General features: G+C 45.2%; 1 protein-coding gene and 1 long non-coding RNA gene across 2 annotated transcripts in view; both read left to right on the forward strand.

The window, feature by feature from the left end:
* LOC310668866 (large ribosomal subunit protein uL29-like) overlaps window positions 1–24,583 on the forward strand; it is a 455,615-nt gene that overhangs the window by 10,591 nt on the left and 420,441 nt on the right. The gene's annotated exons all lie outside the window — the stretch shown is intronic.
* Window positions 1,996–24,113, forward strand: LOC310668890. The gene is made up of 2 exons (XR_014506875.1): window positions 1,996–2,335; window positions 23,122–24,113. It is a non-coding gene; the product is annotated as an uncharacterized lncRNA (long non-coding RNA).

The following is a 24,583-nucleotide window of genomic DNA, read 5'->3' on the forward strand; positions in this document are numbered from 1 at the left end:
GGTGCCAGTCCTCTTGTGATCCAGATTTGGTCAATTCTTGTCCATGTCTTTTTGGCTTCAGAAAAGAAGGTTCCTTCTCTTCCTAAAGGATTTTTAGTTCTCCAGATATCCACCAAGTCCAGGTTATCAGTCAGTTCAAAAAAGGTTTTCGGTAGTCTCCCATCTTTGGTGACTACCTGCCGATGTGCCTTGTCCATATTTGTAGAAACAACTCCATTCATATCTCCCATCAAGATCACATTGTACTCCAGATAGTCCATCAATGTCTCATGCAACTTTTTGAAAAATTTCGATTTTCCTTCCTTCGGTGCGTATACGCCAACAATCAGATATTTCTGTCCATGGTGTTGAATTTCAATTGCCAAATATCTTCCTTGTTCATCTTTAAAAATTAATTTTGGTAATAGGCTCTCTTTTGCATATACCACCACTCCTCTTTTTTTAACTTTGTCCGATGAAATAAACTCTTGACCTAATCTTTTATTAATTAGGATTTTTCTATGGAGCCTAGTTACATGTGTTTCCTGTAAACAAATCAAGTCCAATTGTTCTTTTTTTAGAATGTGAAAAATTGATTTTCTCTTAGAAACCACATTTAGACCGTTGCAGTTCCAGCTTAATAGTTGCAGAGACATCTTGAAATTAGTCTGCTATGTTCCTCCAGTAGCTCCCAATGTGTCTTCTTTCTCTTCTGGTCCCGGTGGTGTCGTCTTGTCCAAATCCAAGATTGCTTTAGCTATATCTCTCCTTTTTCTCTCTTGTGTATCAGACGGGTCTTGGTCTTTAAAGGATTCCTTCTGTAAGTCCTCCTCGTAGTCCTTTAAAAATCTGTTTTTATCTTCCACTGATTTTATTTTTATTTTCCTTCCTTTTATACTAAACGAAAGCCCTTCAGGGAACTCCCACCTAAAGATGATGTTGTTCTTTCTCAGCTGTGTGACCAAGTCTCTGTAGCTAGATCTGAGGTCTAAGAGATGTTTGGGAATGTCCCTGAACAGTTCCACTCTTGATTCACCAACTTCCAAAGGCCTTTGGAAATGTAGTCCCAAAATTTTATCTCTCTCCTCTTTAGATCCAAAGGTGACCAAACAGTCTCTTGTCTTGATTCTCCTGCTTGTTTTGCCCAGTCGAAAAGCACTTACTATTTTAATTTCTTCTTTATCCAGATCCAGATTCCATAAATCTGCAAATTCCTGTGCAAGAAATTCCTTAAGACCTTCTTTCTCAATTTCTGGCAAGGATCTGATCCTGAGATTCGCTTATTTATCTTTTAATTCAAGCATAGAAAATCTTGTTCTATAGTCCTCAAGTTGCCTGTTGATCGGTGGTATTTTTTCTTCTGTAATAATAATAATAATAATAATAAATTTTATTTATATCCCGCCCTCCCCAGCCGAAGCCGGGCTCAGGGCGGCTAACAACAATTAAATAATCAAACAATCAAATAATCAAACATTCTAAAAACATTCCATTATAAAAATTAATTAAAGTCAAATTAATGGCAACCGTTGAGCAAAATTCTGTGCAGGTTGCCAGAGGAGGGAGTCAGGCTGGGACCTGACCAAAGGCCTGGTGGAACAACTCTGTCTTGCAGGCTCTGCGGAAAGATGTCAGGTCCCGCAGGGCCCTAGTCTCTTGTGACAGAGCATTCCACCAGATTGGAGCCGCAGCCGAGAAAGCCCTGGCTCTAGTTGAGGCCAGCCTAACCTCTCTGAGGCCTGGGACCTTCAGGATGTTTTTATTTGACGAGCGTAGGTTTCTCTGTGGGGCATACCAGGAGAGGCGGTCCCGTAGGTACGAGGGTCCTAGGCCGTATAGGGCTTTAAAGGTTAAAACCAGCACCTTAAACCTGATCCTGTACTCCACCGGGAGCCAGTGCAGCTGGTATAGCACCGGATGAATGTGATCTCGCAGTGAAGACCCTGTAAGGAGTCTCGCTGCAGCATTCTGCACCCTCTGGAGTTTCTGGGTCAGTCTCAAGAGCAGCCCCACGTAGAGCGAGTTACAATAACCCAGTCTGGAGGTGACCGTCGCATGGATCACAGTGGCTAGGTCAGGGCGAGAGAGGTAAGGAGCCAACTGCTTAGCTTGGCGGAGATGAAAAAATGCCGCCTTTGTTATAGCTGCAATCTGCGCCTCCATGGAGAGGGAGGTGTCGAAGATTACACCCAAACTCTTAACGGATGGTGCTGGCACTAATTGCACCCCCGCTAGAGATGGGAGTTGCCCCCTCAATCCCATATCGTCCCGTCCCAGCCAGAGGACCTCTGTCTTCGAAGGATTTAACTTCAACCGGCTCCCACGTAACCATCCAGCCACAGCTTCCAAGCATCTGGTCAGTGTGTCTGGGGCCGAGTCAGGGTGGCCATCCATCAACAGATAGAGTTGGGTGTCATCAGCATACTGATGGCAGCCCAGCCCAAAACTCCGGACAAGCTGGGCGAGGGGGCGCATAAAGATGTTAAAAAGCATCGGGGAGAGTATCGCACCCTGGGGCACTCCACACACCAAGGAGTGGCGGGATGACAATTCCCCCCCAAGCGCCACCCTCTGTCCCCGACCGGAGAGAAACGAGCGCAGCCATTGAAGGACTGTGCCCTGGATCCCCACGTCGGCAAGGCGGTGGTCCAAGAGTTCGTGATCGACCATGTCGAAGGCTGCTGACAGGTCTAGAAGAATCAGCAGCCCCGACCCGCCTTGATCCAGCTGCCTACGGAGATCATCTGTTAGGGCGACCAGAGCCGTCTCGGTCCCATGACCAGCGCGGAAGCCGGACTGGAATGGATCCAGAGCCGATGTTTCATCCAGAAACCTACCAAGCTGTTCAGCAACCGCTCTCTCAATCACCTTACCCAGGAATGGAAGGTTCGAAACCGGGCGGTAATTGGATAGATCTAAGGGATCTAATGATGTTTTCTTTAAGAGCGGGCGCACCACTGCCTCCTTCAGTTCCCCTGGGAATGTCCCGGTGCCAAGGGACAAATTGATGATATCCCCCAGGGGGGCCCACACCTCGTCTGGACACGCTCTAATCAGCCAGGACGGGCACGGGTCGAGAGGACAAGTAGTGGGCTTTCCAGCTCGGAGGAGTCTGTCCACATCGGCTGGGGATATCCGGTCAAAGTGGTCCAATACTGGACCCGAGGACAGTCGAGGGGCCTCCAGTTCCTTTATTGTATCCAAATTGGCAGGGAGGTCATGGCGGAGCAACAGGACCTTCTCCGCAAAGAAGCTCGCAAATGCCTCACAGCTGTGTGTCAAATTATTATTTAAATTTGGCTGTCCTTCAAGGGATGTTAAAGACCGAATTATACTAAATAATTGCGCCGGGCGAGAGCTAGCGGATGCAATGGAGGCTGAGAAGTAGGACTTCTTAGCGGCCTTCACTGCCATCTCATAGGTTTTCATAAAAACCCTATAAGATGTTCTTGAAGCTCCGTCACGGGCACCCCGCCATACTCGCTCTAGCCGTCTGAGGTCCCGCTTCATTTTCCGGAGCTCCTCGGTGAACCAGGGAGCCCGGTTTCTGCGGGGTCGCAGAGGGCGCTTAGGTGCGATCTCATCGATGGCTGCCAGGAGCTGGGTATTCCAGCCCTCAACAAGCTCAGTCAATGAGTCGCCAGGGGGAGCAAGGTCCCGCAAGGCTTGGCGGAATCTATCAGGGTCCATCAGCCTCTGCGGGCGAGCCCAAAACGGCTCGCCACCTAAGCGGGGTGGGGGTGGAACATCAATCCTGGCTTTCAGAGCGTAGTGATCAGACCATGGCACCTTCATCGAAGGAAACATGATCACATCTATACCGGCCCCAAAGATCAAATCCAGCGTGTGACCTGCTTGATGTGTGGGGCCCGAAACAAACTGGGAGAGCCCTAGTGTCGCCATGGAAGACACCAGGTCCAGAGCCTGTGAGGAGGGAGTGGCATCAGCATGGATGTTGAAGTCCCCCAATACCAATAGGTTAGGAAACTCCAAGGCCCAGCCGGCCACAGCCTCCAGCAGGCCTGACAGGGTGGCTGCTGGTGCGCTAGGTGGCCGGTACACCAGCCAGACAGCCAAGCTCACCTCGGAGCCCCACACTAGGCCAACACATTCAATGCCGGGGATCGATGGCGATGGTAGAGCCCTGAAAGAACAATTTTCCCGGATTAATAATGCCACCCCTCCCCCCCGGCCCACAGTCCGTGACTGGTGGAGGACGGAGAAACCCGGGGGCGCCATCTGTCGTAAGGTAACAGTATCCCCTTCGCGCACCCAGGTCTCCGTCACACAAGCCAGGTCGACCCCCTGCGAGATGAAGAAATCTCGCAGGGTGGCGGTTTTGTTGCCTATAGACCTGGCATTGCACAACACCAGTGACGGAGGTGAGTAATCCTTGTTCACCCTACCCTCGTCTCTCGGGATGGGGCGCAGATTGGAAGGGGTACGAGCATATCCGTATCTCGATCCCCTTCGCCTATAACATCTGCCCCCACCGCCATACCTCCCTCGCCCCTCCACAGTAGGAATCCCAAGCCTCATACCCTCCTCGATTTACAAAATATAAAAGCAAGCAAACAGGCAAAACAGTTACACTAAAACAAAACCAATCCCCACCCCACTCTGCAGCTGCCTTAGCTTCTTCTGCAATTTTCTTTGTTTTTAATGATTCTTGCAATAATTGCTGAATTAAATCTGTATTTTGTTTAATACAAGCTGTATTTTGATCTATTTTAGAAGATGTCTCTGACACCTTTTTGTTTGTTTCTGCAACCTCCTCTGTCAATTTATTTAATGATTCTTGAATTTTTGCAAATCCTGTATTAAAAAGGTCCTCGGTTGAAGACATAGCTTTTGGTTTGGGTTGTACAGATACACCTCCAATTGGGTCTGGTATAGAGGCTCTTCTTCCTGAATAAAAGGTTTTCCCAGATCTTGTAGTCTTCTCCTGCAGCTGGTCTAGTTTTCCCTTATCACTTGCCATACCACACCAACTTATTTCAAGGTCACTCCCAGCTAAGGCTAGCTGTCAGACTTGAAGTCAAAACAGTGGAAAGTCCCCAGTCACTCTCCCAGCTGCAGCAAGCTGTCAGATTTTAAAGCTAAACAGTGGAAAGTTCCCAATTGCTTTCTGTTTCTTTGTATCAGTCTTTGTAACAATCCTTATGTCCACCAGGGGGATACAATAGCCCCTGGGAACAATGTCTCCCGTCTTCTCTTTCTCCTTCCCAGCAACTTCGCAACTAATTCCTCCCAGTAACAAGACTTAAACAGTCACAGTTTTTAACAGTATAATCCAGTTTGCAGAGCTTGAAATCTCAGGGTCTCTCTCCGCAGTCCCTCCTTTACCCTGTATTTTCAGATTGACAGATCAGAGCCGGGCGCGCCGGGCGGTGTTTCCCCCACAGTCAGCTCTTTCTTATGCAGGCAATATAGTTTCCAGTCCTTCCCCCCCTTTTCCCTGCCACTTAGGGGGGGAGAAAATCCTTATCAGAACGCCAGATTCCGTTTCTTCAAAAGTACTTTTAAAGGTTTGGCACACAAAAGTCTTTGTTTCCAGCTATATACAGAGCGGAAGGCTGACTTCCTGGTTAAACCTTACCGCTTCAGTTCTAATTTAATTTGCTTTTTTAACTTTTGCCAAATCCAAAAGTTCCTTAATTTGTTTCTTTTCCTTTTAAAATTTGTAATCCTCCTACTCACGGAAAGTTCTTTTATAATCCAATTTGTCCCAAGAAGAAGTTGAGCGCTCCTCCGATCACGGCTGTGCGACGTCTCTCCGAAAAAGAAGCGATTGACTCTCAGCACCGCTTTACCCCCTCCACACTCCGGAGCTCTTCCTGAGCCCCAGAAACGTTTTAGGGGATCGCTGTTGGTGCCCGCTGAGTCCCACGGACGTAGGCTTCCTCCGCCTACGTTTTCAGGGGTTCACCGCGTCGCCGTAGCGGTAGAACCCTGTTTTTTTCGGAGCTCCCCCTCCGGTGCTCAGCAGGGGGCCGCCATGATCGCTGGCGCTCAACCCGGAAGTGTAATACAGCAAAAGTAATTGCCTCTTTAGCCACCTTATTTTCATCCAAAGGGGTGTAGTTGCCATTGGCCTATTTGGATTGGGGCCACTGGTGGGTGTGCTTGGGGATTTGGAGGGCGCGGCCAAGTTAACGAAACTCTTTCCTCCTCTAGGAGCAAAATCTCTCCATCTCCCTCTATCCTGAACCTTATTAAAGCAACCCACGTGACTCAATGTAATTTCTGGCTGTAGAGGGGGTGTCCTCCTTCTCCACATCAAAATGCAAGCCCTGGGTCTCTCCCTCCTTGGAAGAAGGGGAGGGAACTCTGTTGCAACAGAAAAACAAAGATCAGCCTTGCTTTCACTGCATCCTGCCCTCATCCATTCATCTCTGACAGATCATGGACTTAGGGGACTCAATCCCTTGGGGAGTTGGGCAACAAAAGCCAACCACCCCTATTTTTCTATATCACCACATATTTTTGAAACATTATATATTTTTATTTAGTTCATAAGCTTTATATACCGCTTCATTCTAACTAAAACCTCAAAGCAGTTTAGAATTGTCTGGATGTTTGCCTGAAGACTAAAAAAAAAACGCTTTTAAATAAATAATAAGGTGAGCCTCTGGGGGTAAAGGCAGGATTTTACTGTAAAGAATGAAAACAAAAAGTAAAGTTTGAAGAAAGTATTTTATGGGTCTGGGTTAAAAGCCGATCTCCACGGATCCTCCACTTTTTAAAAAATAACTCCAACAAATACAGTGTCAAAACACACCTGGAAGGCACGCCTACAAACTGGACTATAAAAAACGTGGATCCAACACTTTGCCACGCTGCAGCACCACAAAAACATGGATCCGAGGCATGGATCCTCATGAATTCATATGATTTTTGTATTGAAACAAAATTAAAACACCATGATACTGTAGACCACTTCTTAGTCTGTAGGCAGAACCAAAAAAATCATGCATCCACTGTTTCGTGGTGACGCAATGGTGAAAAACATGGTTTAAAAACATGGATCCTCATGGATCCTCACGATTTTGCATTGGGCCAATCCAAACTCACCGTCAAATCACACATCATAGTCAGGGGTACAGCCTACACTACAAAAAACTCGGATCCACTCCTGCCTGGCCATACCGTGGCCCAAAAATGTGGTTCCGAAGCATGGATCCTCATGGATCCTCATGCTTTTTCCACTGGGCCACCCCTAAATCACCATCAAATCACACATCATGTCCAGGGGCACAGCACGCAACACAAAAAGCTCAGATCCACGGCTTCCTGGCCATACCGTGGCCCAAAAACGTGGTTTTGAAGCACGGATCCTCGTGGATCCTCACACTTTTTGCATTGGGCCACACCTAAATCACCATCAAATCACACATCATGTCTAGGGGCACAGCCTGCACCACAGAAAACTCGGATCCACGGTTATCTGGCAACGCCATGGACCAAAAATGTGGTTTTGAAGCACGGATCCTCATGGATCCTCATACTTTTTGCATTGGGCCAACCCAAACTCGCCATCAAATCACACATCATGTCCAGGGGCACAGCCTGAACCACAAAAAACTAGGATCCACAGCTTCCTGGCAACGCCATGGCCCCAAAACGTGGGTTTGAAGCATGGATCCTTTTTGCATTGGGCCACACCTAAATCACCATCAATAATAATAATAATAATATATAATACTAATTTATTATTTATACACCGCCCATCTGGCTGGGCTTCCCCAGCCACTCTGGGCGGCTTCCAAAAAATATATTAAAATACTGTACTACATCAAACATTAAATGCCTCCCTAAACAGGGCTGTCTTCTAAAAGTCTGGCAGTTGTTCTCTTTGACATCTGGTGGGAGGGCATTCCACAGGGAGGGTGCCACTACCGAGAAGGCCCTCTGCCTGGTTCCCTGTAACTTGGGTTATCGCAGTGAGGGAACCGCCAGAAGGCCCTCGGTGCTGGACCTCAGTGTCCAGGTAGAACGATGGGGGTGGAGACGCTCCTTCAGATATACTGGACCGAGGCCATTTAGGGTTTTAAAGGTCAGCACCAACACTTTGAGTTGTGCTCGGAAACATAGGTCTTTCAAGACCGGTGTTATATGGTCTCGGTGGCCGCTCCCAGTCACCAGTCTAGCTGCCGCATTCTGGATTAGTTGTAGTTTCCGGGTCACCTTCAAAGGTAGCCCCACGTAGAGCGTGTTGCAGTAGTCCAAGCGGGAGATAACCAGAGCATGCACCACTCTGGTGAGGCAGTCCGCAGGCAGATAGGGTCTCAGCCTACGTACCAGATGGAGCTGGTAAACAGCTGCCCTGGACACAGATTTGACCTGTGCCTCCATGGACAGCTGTGAGTCCAAAATGACTCCCAGGCTGCGCACCTGGTCGTTCAGGGGCACAGTTACCCCTTTCAGGACCAGGGAATCCTCCACACCTGCCCGCCTCCTGTCCCCCCAAAACAGTACTTCTGTCTTGTCAGGATTCAACCTCAATCTGTTAGCCGCCATCCATCCTCCAACCACCTCCAGACACTCACACAGGACCTTCACCGCCTTCACTGGTTCTGATTTGAAAGAGAGGTAGAGCTGGGTGTCATCTGCATACTAATGAACACCCAGCCCAAACCCCCTGATGATCTCTCCCAGAGGCTTCATATATATATAAAAAAGCATGGGGGAGAGGACAGAACCCTGAGGCACCCCACAAGTGAGAGCCCGGGGGTCTGAACACTCATCCCCCAACACCACTTTCTGAACATGGCCCAGGAGGAAGGAGCAGAACCACTGTATGACAGTGCCCCCAGCTCCCAGCTCCTCAAGACGGTCCAGAAGGATATTATGGTCAATGGTATCAAACGCCGCTGAGAGATCCAGGAGAACTAGGAAACAACTCTCACCTTTGTCCCTAGCCCGCTGGAGATCATCAACCAGTGCGACCAAGGCAGTTTCAGTCCCGTGATGAGGCCTGAATCCCGACTGGAAGGGATCCAAATGGTCCGCTTCTTCCAGGCGTGCCTGGAGTTGTTCAGCAACCACCCGCTCAATCACCTTGCCCAAGAATGGAAGATTTGAGACTGGGCGATAGTTGGCCATCGTGGCCACATCTAAAGATGGTTTTTTAAGAAGCGGTTTAATGACCGCTTCTTTCAGCAGGTCTGGGAAGGCTCCTTCACAGAGGGAAGCATTCACCACCCCACCAAGCCCATCACCCATCCCTTCCCGGCTAGCTTTTATAAGCCAGGATGGGCAAGGATCAAGGAGACAGGTGGTTGGTTTCACTCGTCCAAGCAGCCTGTCCACATCCTCGGAGGTAACAAGTTGGAATTGATCCCACACAATTTGACTAGACAGGACTCCAGCACTCTCCCGCCCTGGCCCTGCTCCCCTCTTCCCGAATCTGAGCGACTTTATCTGCAAAAAACTTTGCAAAATCATTGCAGGAGAGCATGTGGCCTGTATTGGGCCCCGATATAACAGGTGGTTCCGCTAAATTGCGAACCACCTGAAAAAGTCTGCTGCTGCTGTTTTCTGCAGATGCAATAGAGGTGGTGAAGAAAGTCTGGCAGGAGCAGGGCCCTCAAGCACTCACACAGGGGAGTCCTCCTGGGCAGCACAGCACAGCAGTCCTTGTGAGGCTTCAGGCCCCGCCCTGGGCCAGGTGGTGAGTGGCAAGTGCAGGGCCCTCAGGCACTCACACAGGGGAGTCCTCCTGGGCAGCACAGCACAGCAGTCCTTATGAGGCCTGTCAGGCCCCGCCCCGGGCCAGGTAGTAAGTGGCAGGAGCAGGGCCCTCAAGCACTCACACAGGGGAGTCCTCCTGGGCTGCAGAGCAGTCCTTTTGAGGCTTCAGGCCCCACCCTGGGCCAGATGGTGAGTGGCAAGAGCAGGGCCCTCAGGCACTCACACAGGGGAGTCAAAATCACACATCATGTCCATCAAATCACACATCATGTCCAGGGGCACAGCTTGCACCACAGAAAACTTGGATCCACGGTTATCGGGCAACGCCATGGACCAAAAACGTGGTTTCGAAGCAAGCACGGATCCTCATGGATCCTCATGCTTTTTGCTTTGGACCAACCCAAACTCACCGTCAAATCACACATCACGTCCAGAGGCACAGCCTGCACCACAAAAAACTCGGATCCACGTCTTCCTGGCCACTCCATGGCCCAAAAATGTGGTTTTGAAGCACGGATCCTCACGGATCCTCACGCTTTTTGCATTGGGCCAACCCAAACTCAACGTCAAATCACACATCATAGCCAGGGGCAAAGCCTGCACCACAGAAAACTCAGATCCACGGATATCTGGCAACGCCATGGCCCAAAAACGTGGTTTTGAAGCACGGATCCTCATGGATCACCACACTTTTTGCATTGTTGTTGTTGTTTAGTTGTTTAGTCGTGTCCGACTCTTCGTGACCCCATGGACCAGAGCACGCCAGGCACTTCTGTCTTCCACTGCCTCCCACAGTTTGGTCAAACTCATGCTGGTAGCTTTGAGAACACTATCCAACCATCTCGTCCTCTGTCGTCCCCTTCTCCTTTCAACTCACCAGGGTTGGGTTCCAGGTGAGTAATCATTGGCCACCATTCTTTAATGACGATGTGTACTTTTTGCCTTCCTTGCTTCAGTTACATAATGGTTAGAGTGTTGGACCTGGGAGAGCAGGGTTTGAATCCTCACCCAGCCATGAAGCTTACTGGGTGACCTTGGGGCAGTCACCACTCTTAGCCTAACCTACCTTGCAGGGTTGATGTGAGGATGAAATGGGAGGAGGAGAACCATGTACACCACCTTGAGATCCTTGGAAGATAAAGGTGGTATATAAATGTAATAAATAGATGAATAAAAATAATATCTTAGGTGTTTATTTTGTATTTCAGCTGGCAGCCAGAGAGACAGATTCCATTCCATGATGTTAGGTTTCCTCCACCTGCGGGGCGCAATAAAGATATAAATGAAAGTGATGAAGTTGAGGTAAGAACTCCCTTCTGGGGAGGGAATGGAAGGGAGAAGATTTAGTTGGCTGCCTTATGCTGAAATGGGAGGTTGGGCACTATGTGAGAATGATGGGGAGGGTGTTTTTTGGTAAGCAGTACAAGCAAATGTGTATCTACTCACAAACAAGCCCTACTGAAGTCAATGAGACTTACTCCCAGGAAAGTAGAAGTAAGTTTAGTTGAACTCAGTGAGGCTTATGCATGCATAGATTCCACTTAGACCTCTGAGTCGGGAAGCAGATGCAACTTGACTAGTAAATCACTTAAACTACTCTTAAATTAGTTGAAAATATATTAAATGGAAGTTTATTTAATATTTTTATTAAATCTACTACTTCATTACATTTTAAGGCCCTCCATTGCCACAGGGAGGCTCGTCAAGGCCCTTGGCTGCTGCGTGTAAGTGTGGCGCACCCTCCGCCACTGCAGGGAGGTACGGCAGGACCCTCTGCCACCGCGGGGAGGCGTGGCATTCATTATTAATTTTTATGAAACGCGGTGAGGTGCAGGATGTCTTCTGCTTAACATGCACTGTTGTGTTGAGGTTCAGCAGCAATTAAAGCAGGATAGAACACGCAATTGAAAGGTGCCCCATACTTTGTATTGTGTAGTATTGATATCTATGCTCCTTATGCAACAACAGCATCAACAACAATAATTTTATTATTTATACCCTGCCTATCTGCCTGGGTTTCCCCAGCCACTCTGGGTGGCTTACAATACGTATAAAAACATAGTAAAACGTGAAACATTAAAAACTTCCCGATACAGGGCTGCCTTCAGATGTCTTCTAAAAGTACCGGTAGTGTAGTTCTTTATCTCCTTGACATCTGATAGGAGGGCATTCCATAGGGAGGGCGCCACTGCCGAGAAGTTCCTCCGCCTGTTTTTTTTGTAACTTCACTTCTTGCAGTGAGGGAACGGCCAGAAGACCCTTGGAGGAGGACTTCGGTGTCTGGGCTGTACGATAGTACTCTGTAGCAGTCATGTTCAAATGTAACAAGCAAAAGATTTCTGGAGGGTTCAGGGCAGTTGTAAAACATGTAAGCTGTTCTACAGGAAGCAAGGTTATTGAAATACACAGCTAGAAAAGTTCAGTAAAAATATCAGTAGCTTTAGGAGTATGGAAAGACCTTGCACATTTAATATATCAGAATGGTTGTGGTACTGGGACTCACTGGTAGCTTAGGGGCCTATAAATAATACAAATATATATTTTTAGCTCCTAATTGCCAATATAGTGGGGACATTATTATTATTGTGTACTGTCTTTCCATTAGATAACTGTCTTTATTTCATAATGGTATGATGTTCTACACTAAGATTTTGTTTAGGTTTATTCCAGGGCTAATGAAAAGGAGCCATGTTGCTGGTGACTGGCTAAAGTGAGAATGATAAAGGGTGAGGTAGGAATATATTTATTTTAATATTCTGGTATTGACATGTTATGTTTAGCTTCGGATTTTAAGTTCTTGTGGGTCTCTTTTCAAGTACTGCTTATTTATTGGACATTGTTACTAGAATCTACAGTTGCAATGGAAATTATTATCAAAATTTACAGACTTTCAGCTGTTTGCAATGAGCAGATCAAACAAAAGCAATTGAAATACCATATTTACTTGAGTCTAATCTGCCATCAAATCTAATGCGCACCTCAATTTTCAGAACCCTGTAACCAAAAAAAGTATTTGCTGTTGAATGCCATGCACATCAACAAAAGTGCACTCTTTACAACAACGAGTCAGTGCTTGTTTCAAGAACAGAGAGGCTGCATCTTTTTTCCTGCTCCAAACAGCTTCCCCCACAAGTGAAAAAAATTAATAAGAGGCTTTTCCTGGTGCAAAAGGGAAGGAGTGAGGTAGCAAAGAGAACCAGGAAGCAAACCCCTGACCCTCCACCTGCAAATCTGAGGGATGCATGGAGAGGAGTGGGCAGAGGAGTGGGCGAAGGCAGCCAACAACAACAATAACAACAACAACAGATCTTTATTATGGTTGTAGACCAACAAAAGGAGGGAAGGGTACAATAATTTTAAATCCTTACAAAGTTAAAAAACCCCTAAAAGGAGTTAAAACAGAAAGTGTATATAAAAGTCTATAAGAATCCAAAATAGGCTAAGAGAGTTAGTGTTTCTCAACCTTGGGTCCCCAGATGTTGTTGGACTACAACTCCCATCATCCCTGAGCTCTGGCCTTGCTAGCTAGGGACGATGGGAGTTGTAGTTCAACATCATCTGGGGACCCAAGGTTGAGAAAGGCTGGAAGGGTTAAGAACGTTAGACAAGAGTGAAAGAGTGTAAATAATAATAATAATAATAATAATAATAATAATAATAATAATAATTTATTTATACCCCGCCCATCTGGCTGGGTTTCCCCAGCCACTCTGGGTGGCTCCCAATTGAATATTAAAAACACAATACAGCATTAAACATTAAAAACTTCCCTAAACAGGGCTGCCTTCAGATGTCTTTTAAAAGTAGGATAGTTGCTTATTTCCTTGACATCTGATGGGAGGGCGTTCCACAGGGCAGGCGCCACTACCGAGAAGGCCCTATGCCTGGTTCCCTGTAACCTCACTTCTTGCAGTGAGGGAACCGCCAGAAGGCCCGTGGCGTTGGATCTCAGTGTCTGAACAATTGGGGTGGAGACCCTCCTTCAGGTATACAGAACCGAGGCCGTTTAGGGCTTTAAAGGTCAGCACCAACACTTTGAGTTGTGCTCATAAACGTACTGTGAGCCAATGCAGGTCTCTTAGGACCGGTGTTATATGGTCCCGGCAGCCACTCCCAGTCACCAGTCTGACAGTTACATTCTGGATTAATTGCAGTTTCCAAGTCACCTTCAAAGGTAGCCCCACGTAGAGCGCATTGCAGTACAAGCGAGAGAGAACTAGAGCATGCACCACTCTGGCAAGACAGTCTGCAGGCAGGTAGGGTCTCAGCCTGCATACCAAATGGATCTGGTAGACAGCTGCCCTGGACACAGAATTGACCTGCGCCTCCATGGACAGCTGTGAGTCCAAAATGACTCCCAGGCTGCGCACCTGGTCGTTCAGGGGCACAGTTACCCCATTCAGGACCAGGGAGTCCTCTACAACCGCCCGCCCCCTGTCCCCTCAAAACAGTACTTCTGTCTTTTCAGGATTCAGCCTCAATCTGTTAGCCACCACCCATCCACCAACCGCCTCCAGGCACTCACACAAGACAGTCACCCCCTTCACTGGTTCTGATTGACAAGTGAGAGCCCAGGGGTCTGAACACTCATCCCTTAACACCACTTTCTGGACACGGCCCAGGAGAAAGGAGTGGAACCACTGTATAACAGTGCCCCCAGCTCCCAGCCCCTCTAGACGGTCCAGAAGGATGCTATGGTTGATGGTATCAAAGGCCGCTGAGAGATCCAGCAGAACTAGGAAACAGCTCTCACCTTTATCCCTAGCCTGCCAGAGATCATCGACCAGCGCGACCAAGGCAGTTTCAGCCCCAGTAAAAAGTTAGTATATAAGAATATAGCTATCAGTCTACAGAGCCCTCTAATGCGAGTGGTCATTATATCTAGTTTGTGGCACAGGTCAAATTTTTTGACAAATTTTTGAGCACTGCTGTGCAGAATCTGGCAACGTTGTATTTTGTAGCAGGGTTGGTATCTGGAAGCAGCAGGGAGGTATAGAATTTTCCTGTGTGCCCTGGGTACTTACGCAGTAATGGTAAGAATGTCTCTATAATAAAGATACTGGAGAAGCACATGCTCTGTTGTTTCTATTTGTCCAGAATCACAGGGGCATTCTCTCTCCAGGTAAGCAATCTACCTTTATCGGCCTTCAAGGACAGCCGAGGGGAGGGCATGACATTGAGCCATAGTAAAGGTCCTCCGGTTTTTAGGGATTTCGAGTTTAGCTAGATATGCCATAGGGGAGGCAGAATACCTGGAGGATCCATTGGCAATAAAAGTTGGGGTCCTGGCTAGATCCAATTGGCGTTCAGTGTCTGCAACACACTGTTTTATGAGAGCTTTGGCCTGTTCGTATTCCATGCTGAGTAGAGGACCTGGAGAGAAGCCTAGGGTTGAGATCTTTGTTGCCACAGCCTGTTTCCATGTGGATTGAAAATCATCATTCATGGGGCAAGGCCAAGGGGAAATAAAGAAAGTCTGAGCCAGTAGTTGAGTATCGTCACCCACACTCTAGCCTCCACTTTTATAAAACCTGTTTCTAGTCTCAGGGTGGCATTAGGACTCATTTTGGGACTTGAAGGGCTGATCTTAGAAATTTGGATTGTACAAGTTCTAGGGGTGCAAAATTGGAGAAGGGGCCCAGCTGGGCACCATAGAGAAGTTGTACTATTGGCTAGGCTTCAAATAAGTTGAGTGCTGCGGGTATATAGTGGCCACCTCTTGTTTTAAGAAATTTAAGGATTACAGATTAGCTTCTCTGTGCAGTTTCAGCAACATGTTCCCCATGGGCTTTCCTGTTGCCGGTAGAGTGAAAAACTACCGCCATGTATTCGAAACAAGAGACCTGCTCAATCCTGTGGTCATGTAACGGTTCATAGGCCTTTTGGCAAATGCCATGATCTTAGTTTTCTGATAGTTGAGTTCTAGCTGCTTCTCCTTGCAATACTGTGTTAGTGCTCTCAGTGCTCTTTTGAGGCCAATAGGTGTTCTTGAAAGTATTGCTGCATAGAACAGAACAGAAATGCGTCTTCCAGCAAGCTTTGGGGAGTGAAAATTTATGTTGTGAAGATGGCCCACCATGGAATTAATGTAAAAATTAAATAAGAGTGGCGCCAGTATGCAGCCTTGCATACTCTTGGGGTCCCTTCCAACTCTACAGTTCTATGGTTCTGTGATTCTAAGTAAACATGGGCTGTGCATGTATAGCTGCTAGGATCACCCCAAACTTCTGCATTTAAGATCTTATTGGTGGGAAAGCGCATTAACGTTCGACAGAGACCAAAGTCTGCATCGAGGGGTGTTGGGTAAAGAAGCATGGAGACAGTGGGTGGTGATGGTGTAGACTTGGGATTCAAAGCAGGGTTGGATTTTTATATTTTATTTTTGGGGGGGGAGCGGCAGCCCAGATAGCCATCAAATAACAGAACGGTCTGTCTCTTACCCTTGAGGACAAACAGCAAGATGCAGAACTAGGGCAGAGCAAGTGGTGGTAAAGGAGCCTGCCCTCCATCTAATCTAATGTGCACCAATTTTTTTGCAGCGTGATTTGGCAAAAAAAGGTGCACATCAGACTCAAGTAAATACGGTAGCTCAACACAACGGATGCTTCAAGTAGTTTCCCCAAATTCAGCTGAAATTCCAACTTATACTGGCTTCTCCAACCCCTTCAACCCCTTCATAGCAAGCATCTTTAGTACTTAGTAGTGCAGCGTTTTGCTGCTATGACCTACTTCAAACGAGATGCATAGCCAGACAGCGGCCTCCAGTTCAGTAATATTCTTGGGTTTGCGTGCTGCAACCACCTTCTTCAAATCCCACCAGAGATTTTCTATGGGGTTCAAGTCAGGTGACACTGATGGCCACTGTAGAACCTTCCAGGACTTCTGCCTTGGTGGAATTTGAGGTATGCTTGGGATCATTGTCCTGTTGGAAGGTCCAATGACACCCAAGCTTCAGCTTCCTCACAGATACCATGATGTTTCCTCCTAGGATTTCCTGATATTTCAATGAATCCATCCTGCCTTCCACACACTGCATGTTTCCAGTGCCAGAGGATGCAAAGGAGCTCCAGAGCATCACCGAACCACCACCATTCTTCACTGTAGGCAGAGTGTTCTCTTCAGCGTATGCTTCATTCTTCTTCCTCCAGACATAACGCTGATCCATGGGGCCAAAAAGTTCCAAGTTTGTTTCATCGCTCCACAAAACAGAATCCAAAACTTATGTGGCTTATTTATATGTTTTTGAGCATACTGGAGCCAGCTTTTCCTGTGCTTTTGGGTCAGTAGTATTGGAGTTCTGGCAAGGAAACCTTCTGTGTTTAGTACGTGCCTTACTGTGCTCACTGCCACCAAGTCTTGCTGCAGCTCTTATGCAGTCACTGAGGGTTTTTCCCAGCCTGCCTTCCCAGAAGTCTGGTTGCTGCTGCAGATAGCTTCCTTTTTCTGCCCTGTCCAGGTAGTGTAACCACTGTTCCTTTAACTTTGAACTTGCAAACTATGCCTCCAGTGGTGTCTCTAGGAACATTCAGTGCCTTTGCTATCTTTTTGTATCCTCCTTTTTTGTGAAGGACAGTGATCTCTTCTCTTCTCTTACCTTCTTGGACCATTCTCTTGACTTAACTATATTTCTAACATGCAACCAAATGTAACACTCAGCAAACCCCAGAGCCAGCTCAGGTATTTCATGTGTTCCAGCTCAAGCACACCTGGTACAACTAATGAACCCCTAATGAGTCAACACCTGTTGTATTTGTGCTGTTCTGAGGGATTCTATTCAGGGGGTTAAATAATCTTCTTCTTTGGCGATCACTTGTGGCCAAGTAAGATTGTCTTCCATGGACATGGCATGTCTGTAAGTGACTGTGGAGGCCAATTCTGGACCTGCATGTCCTTCCATGGTGAGGATTTGCCAAAAGTGCCTTCCTCTGAGCACGTTTCTCCCTTGCGTCCTGAGATCAAAAGTCTTCAAAGGCCATGACACCTTTGGTAAAGGCTGTTCTCCAATTGGAGTGCATGCAGGCTAGTGTTTCCCAATTTTCCGTGCTTACAGGTGAAAGTCGGAAAATGAGAATACCGTGGAAAAGTTCATTTATTTCAGTTGTTGTTGTTTAGTTGTTTAGTCGTGTCCGACTCTTCGTGACCCCATGGACCAGGGCACGCCAGGCACTTCTGTCTTCCACTGCCTCCCGCAGTTTGGTCAAACTCATGCTGGTAGCTTCGAAGACACTATCCAACCATCTCGTCCTCTGTCGTCCCCTTCTCCTTGTGCCCTCCGTCTTTCCCAACATCAGGGTCTTTTCCAGGGAGTCTTCTCTTCTCATGAGGTGGCCAAAGTATTGGAGTCTCAGCTTCACGATCTGTCCTTCCAGTGAGCACTCAGGCCTGATTTCCTTAAGAATGGATAGGTTTGTTCTTCTTGCAGTCCATGGGACTCTCAAGAGTCTCCTCCAGCACCATAGTTGAAAAGCATCAATTCTTCGGCGATCAGCCTTCTTTATGGTCCAGCTCTCACTTCCATACATCACTACTGGAAAAACCATAGCTTTTATTATACGGACCTTTGTTGGCAAAGGTGATGTCTCTGTTTTAATATGAGTACTCAGCAGCTGCGAAAAAGCAGTTCGATGTTTACATCACATGATGGGTCTGAGCGTGGGACAGGAAGTTCCAACCTGTTCTCAGAGTTGTGTTCTCAGTGTAACATGAAACCTTCCTGTTGTTCCTGTATAGGAGGAGTTGGTCAGTTGCTTGGAGGTTTCTGAGAGAGAAGTCATGCTTTGTACAGTGTACAGTCCAGGAATAAAAGTAGAATGAAATAGACTACTTTTTCAGACTGTTTACTTTCTCCTGCTGCTATGCAAGGGGGAAGGGAGTGTGCACCTCTCAGGAGGGGGGTGTCGCTTATCCAAGACCTCCCTGGTCTCTCCGGATGCCAGCCAGGGTAGATCACCGGCAACAGGCCCCGAGTGCCTGGGAAGAAGAACTCTTTCCCGAAGGGGCCAGTTTCCAACAGTCTACTTTTTAAGATGCTGTCTAGGTTTGTCATTGCTTTTCTCCCAAGAAGCAGACGTCTTTTAATTTTGTGGCAGCTGTCACCATCTGCAGTGATCATGGAGCCCAAGAAAGTAAAATCTCTCACTGCCAACATTTCTTCTCCTTCTATTTGCCAGGAGGTGATGGGACCAGGTTTTTTTGATGTTGAGCTTCAGTCCATATTTTGCACTCTCCTCTTTCACCCTCAATAAAAGGTTCTTTAATTCCTCTTCACTTTCTGCCATCAAGGTTGTGTCATCTGCATATCTGAGATTCTGGAACTCTCTAGCTTTCTCCATAATCCAGTGCATGTTTGCAATTTGGTCTCTGGTTCCTCTGCCTCTTCTAAATCCAGCTTGCACTTCTGGGAGTTCTCGGTCCACATACTGCTTGAGCCTTCCTTGTAGAATTTTAAGCATAACCTTGCTAGTGTGTGAAATGAGTGCAATTGTGCGGTAGTTGGAGCATTCTTTGGCACTGCCCTTCTTTGGGATTGGGATGTAAACTGATCTTCTCCAATCCTCTGGCCACTGCTGAGTTTTCCAAACTTGCTGGCATATTGAGTGTAGCACCTTAACAGCATCATCTTTTAAAATTTTTAATAGTTCAGCTGGAATATTATCACTTCCACTAGCCTTGTTATTTGCAGTGCTTTCTAAGGCCCATTTGACTTCACTCTCCAGGATGTCTGGCTCAAGGTCAGCAACCACACTACCTGGGGTGTACGAGCCATCCATTCCTTTCTGGTATAGTTCCTCTGTATATTCTTGCCACCTCTTCTTGATGTCTTCTGCTTCTGTTAGGTCCTTACCACTTTTGTCCTTTATTATGGTAATCTTTGTACGAAATGTTCCTTTCATATCTCCAATTTTCTTGAACAGATCTCTGGTTCTTCCCATTCTGTTGTTTTCCTCTATTTCTTTGCATTGCTCGTTTAAGAAGGCCTTCTTGTCTCTCCTTGCTATTTTTTGGAAATCTGCATTCAATTTTCTGTATCTTTCACCATCTCCCTCGCATTTTGCTTGCCTTCTCTCCCCCCCTATTTGTAAGGCCTCGTTGGACAGCCACTTTGCTTTCTTGCATTTCCTTTTCATTGGGATGGTTTTTGTTGCTGCCTCCTGTATAATGTTACAAGCCTCCATCCATAGTTCTTCAGGCACTGTGTCCACCCAATTTTTTTTTTTTTTAATATAATTTTTATTCAGTTTACAAATAAGACAAATTAATACAATTCAAACAATTTATAAAACCATTCTCTCATTTTTTGACTTCCCTCAACTTGGCTGGTACTCCTTCCCTTCTCAATTTTCCACACATTTCTTAGTTCTTATCTACTTCTTAAATTAAATCTACTTTCAATCCATAATTTTAACTTTCTTTTTTACAAAGCTTCGCTAAACGTTACAAGCGTTATTTGTTTTTCACCTAAATTATGCATATATTCTGAAAATTTTTCCCATTCTTCAATAAATCTCTGATCTCGTCGATTCCTAATTCTTCCTGTCATTCTATCCAGTTCTGCAAAGTCCATCATTTTCATTCTCCATTCTTCCAGTGTTGGTAGTTCTTCTTGTTTCCATTTCTGGGCTAACAATATTCTCGCTGCTGTTACTGCGTACAAAAATAATTTCCTATCTTTCTTGTTTATCTCATTTCTCACAATACCTAGCAGGAATGCTTCTGGCTTCTTAACAAATGTATATTTAAACATTTTCTTCAATTCATTATATATCATTTCCCGTGTCCACCAAATCTAAATCCTTAAACCTCTTCCTCACCTCCACTGTGTATTCATAAGGAATATTATTTAGATTGTATCTTACTGGCCCAGTGCTTTTTCCTACTTTCTTCAGTTTAAGCTTGAATTTTGCTATAAGAAGCTGATGATCTGAGCCACAGTCAGCTCCAGGTCTTGTTTTTGCTGACTGTATAGAGCTTCTCCATCTTTGGCTGCAGAGAATATAATCAATCTGATTTCGATGCTGCCCATCTGGTGATGTCCATGTGTAGAGTTGTCTCTTGTGTTGTTGGAAAAGCGTGTTTGTGATGACCAGCTTGTTCTCTTGACAGAACTCTATTAGCCTTTGCCCTGCTTTGTTTTCATCTCCTAGGCCAAACTTGCCAGTTGTTCCTTTTATCTCTTGATTCCCTACTTTAGTATTCCAATCCCCTATAATGAGAAGAACATCCTTCTTTGGTGTCACTTCTTTTTTATATATATATATATTTATTAATTTTCAAATACATAACAAGTTTATACATTGCAAACATCTTGCTTACATCTTACTTCTCTCTTTGGACTTCCCCCAATTTGTCTGCAAATCCTTCATGTTTTTACTTTTTACACATTTCTACCTGTTATTTCTCTTATTACTGTAAATTTCATTTCATGTTTAATACTTATTTTGACTCTTTCTCATCACAGAGCTTCATTAAAACTTACAAACGTAATCTGGTTATCACTCAATTTTTGCAAATATTGAATAAACTTTTCCCAATCTTCTGTGAATCTTTGATCTCGTTGATTCCGGATCCTTCCTGTCATTCTTCTTTGGTGTCACTTCTATAAGGTGTTGTAAGTCTTCATAGAATTGGTCAATTTCAGTTTCTTCAGCACCAGTAGTTGGTGCATAAACTTGGATTACTGTGATGTTAAAAGGTCTGCCTTGGATTCGTACCGAGATCATTCTATCATTTTTGAGATTGCATCCCAGTACAGCTTTCGCCACTCTTTTGTTGACTATGAGGGCCACTCCATTTCTTTTACGGGATTCTTGCCCACAGTAGTAGATATGATGGTCATCCCAACTGAATTCGCCCATTCCCGTCCATTTTAGTTCACTGACGCCCAGGATGTCAATATTTATTCTTGCCATCTCATTTTTGACCACATCCAACTTACCCAGGTTCATGGTTCTTACATTCCAGGTTCCTATGCAATATTTTTCTTTACAGAATTGGACTTTCCTTTCGCTTCCAGGCATATCCGCAACTGAGCGTCCTTTCGGCTTTGGCCCAGCCTCTTCATCAGCTCTGAATCTACTTGAACTTGTCCTCCGCTCTTCCCCAGTAGCATGTTGGACGCCTTCCGACCTGAGGGGCTCATCTTCCAGCGTCATATCTTTTATATGCCTGTTGTCTTTGTCCATGGAGTTTTCTTGGCAGGGATACTGGAGTGGCTTGCCGGTTCCTGCTCCAGGTGGATCACGTTTGGTCCAAACTCTCCACTATGACCTGTTCATCTTGGGTGCCCTGCTCGGCATAGTTCATAGCTTCTCTGAGTTATACAAGCCCCTTCGCCACAGCAAGGCAGTGATCCATGAAGGGGCCTTTTTGCATTGGGGAACCCCAAATTCACCCTTTATTCAAATATCTTGTACATAACCACAGATCTGACCACAAACATCATGGATCTACTGCTTCATGGCCCTGGCCAGATGCTACCCTGGATATATTGGCCAATTTTTAGGTGGGTGTGCTGGGATGGAGGAAACAGAGTCGGCTGAATCTCTATCCATTAAAGATGGGCATCCAATGGCTGGGCCAGAATGATTTCGGTTCGGTTTGCCAGCTCCCAGCTCTTCATGGGGTGCAATATTCACCTGTAGCCGCCATCAGGAGTCCCGGTGTGATCCTGGATGCTTCTCTCTCTATGGAGGCATTGGTCACAAATGTAGCCAAACTGGCATTTTTTAATCTATGCCAGGTTAGGCGATCGATACCGTACCTGTCCCTTTCCAACCTAGCCATGGTGATCCATGCAGTAGTCACCTTTTTTATATATATAATAATATTTATTAGTTTTCCAACAAATTAAACATAACACGACCAAAAACGAAAAAAGAAAAAAACATACAATAATACAATACAATACAAAAAGAGAAGGAAAAAAAACAAGAAAAAAACTAACATACAAACTAACAACACTAACGTACAACTAACTAAACAAAGCAAAAACCATTTCAATATCTTATCTTTCTTTTACTAATTTCCACGACCTCCTCACACCTCCCTTTTAGTATTCCACTTCGTTACTTGTTTCAGCAATTCCTTTCCATCTTCCTCTGTTTTCTATCCTATAATTGTCTTAACACATTCTAACCTTATTTTTTCCCTTTAATACTCTAATAATCTATTTATACTTAATTCCTTATAACAGTTCTACTAAAGCCATATAACTTCATTCCAACACTTTTCTAACATTCATTAATTTTATAGTATTTCTGTAAATAGTCTTTAAACTTTTTCCAATCTTCTTCCACTGACTCTTCTCCCTGGTCTCGGATTCGGCCAGTCATTTCCGCCAGTTCCATGTAGTCCATCAACTTCATCTGCCATTCTTCCCTGGTGGGTAAATCTTGTGTCTTCCAATATTTCGCGATGAGTATTCTTGCTGCTGTTGTTGCATACATAAAGAAAGTTCTATCCTTCTTTGACACCAATTGGCCGACCATGCCCAGGAGAAAGGCCTCTGGTTTCTTAAGAAACGTATATTTAAATACCTTTTTCATTTCATTATAAATCATCTCCCAGAATGCCTTAATCCTCGGGCACGTCCACCAAAGGTGAAAGAATGTGCCTCCAGTCTCTTTACATTTCCAACATTTATTATCAGGCAAATGGTAGATTTTTTGAAACTTAACTGGTGTCATGTACCACCTATAGATTATTTTCATTAAGTTTTCTCTTAAGACATTACATGCCGTAAATTTCATACCTGTGGTCCATAACCGTTCCCAGTCAGCCATCATTATGTTATGTCCAACATCTTGTGCCCATTTAATCATAGCTGATTTCACCGTTTCTTCCTGAGTGTTCCATTTCAACAGCAAGTTATACATTCTTGACAAATTCTTAGTTTTTGGATCTAACAGTTCTGTTTCCAATTTTGATTTTTCCACCTGGAACCCAACTTTTTTGTCCAAATTGTATGCCTCCTTTATTTGATAATAATGGAGCCAATCTCGCACTTTGTTTTTCAATTTTTCAAAGCTCTGTAATTTTATTCTATCTCCATCCTGTTCCAGAATTTCCCAATACTTCGGCCATTTGGCCTCCATATTGAGTTTTTTCAGAGCCTTCGCTTCCATTGGAGACAACCATCTTGGGGTTTTGTTTTCTAGCAAATCCTTATATCTTATCCAAACGTTAAACAATGCTTTTCTGACAATATGATTTTTAAATGCTTTATGTACTTTTACCTTATCGTACCACAAATATGCATGCCAACCAAATGCATTATTAAAACCTTCTAAGTCCAAGACTTCAGTGTTTTCAAGAAGCAGCCATTCTCTCAGCCAGCAAAAAGCAGCTGATTCATAATAAAGTTTAAGGTCTGGCAGGGCAAATCCACCTCTTTCTTTGGCATCAGTTAATATCTTAAATTTTATTTGAGGCTTTTTGCCCTGCCAAACAAATCTAGAAATATCTTTCTGCCACTTCTTGAAACAATCCATCTTATCCAAAATTTGCAATGTTTGGAACAAAAACAGCATCCTTGGCAACACATTCATTTTTATCACAGCAATTCGGCCTAACAATGATAACTTCAACTTTGACCATATTTCTAGATCCTTTTTCACTTGAATCCAACATTTTTCATAATTGTCCTTAAATAGATTCACATTTTTAGCAGTCATATTAACCCCTAAATATTTCACTTTCTTGACCAATGTTAATCCTGTCTCCTCCTGAAACTTTTCCCTCTCATTCGGTGTTAAATTTTTCTCTAAGACCTTGGTTTTCACCTTAGTCAACTTAAAACCTGCTACTTGTCCAAATTCTTGAATCAGTTCCAATACTCTTTTAGTACTAGGTTCTGGCTCCTGTAAAGTCAATACTAAATCATCAGCAAATGCTTTCAATTTATACTGTTTAG

The sequence above is a fragment of the Podarcis tiliguerta genome (assembly GCF_965153285.1).
Source record: "Podarcis tiliguerta genome assembly, chromosome: W".
Classification (NCBI taxonomy): Eukaryota; Metazoa; Chordata; class Lepidosauria; order Squamata; family Lacertidae; genus Podarcis; species Podarcis tiliguerta.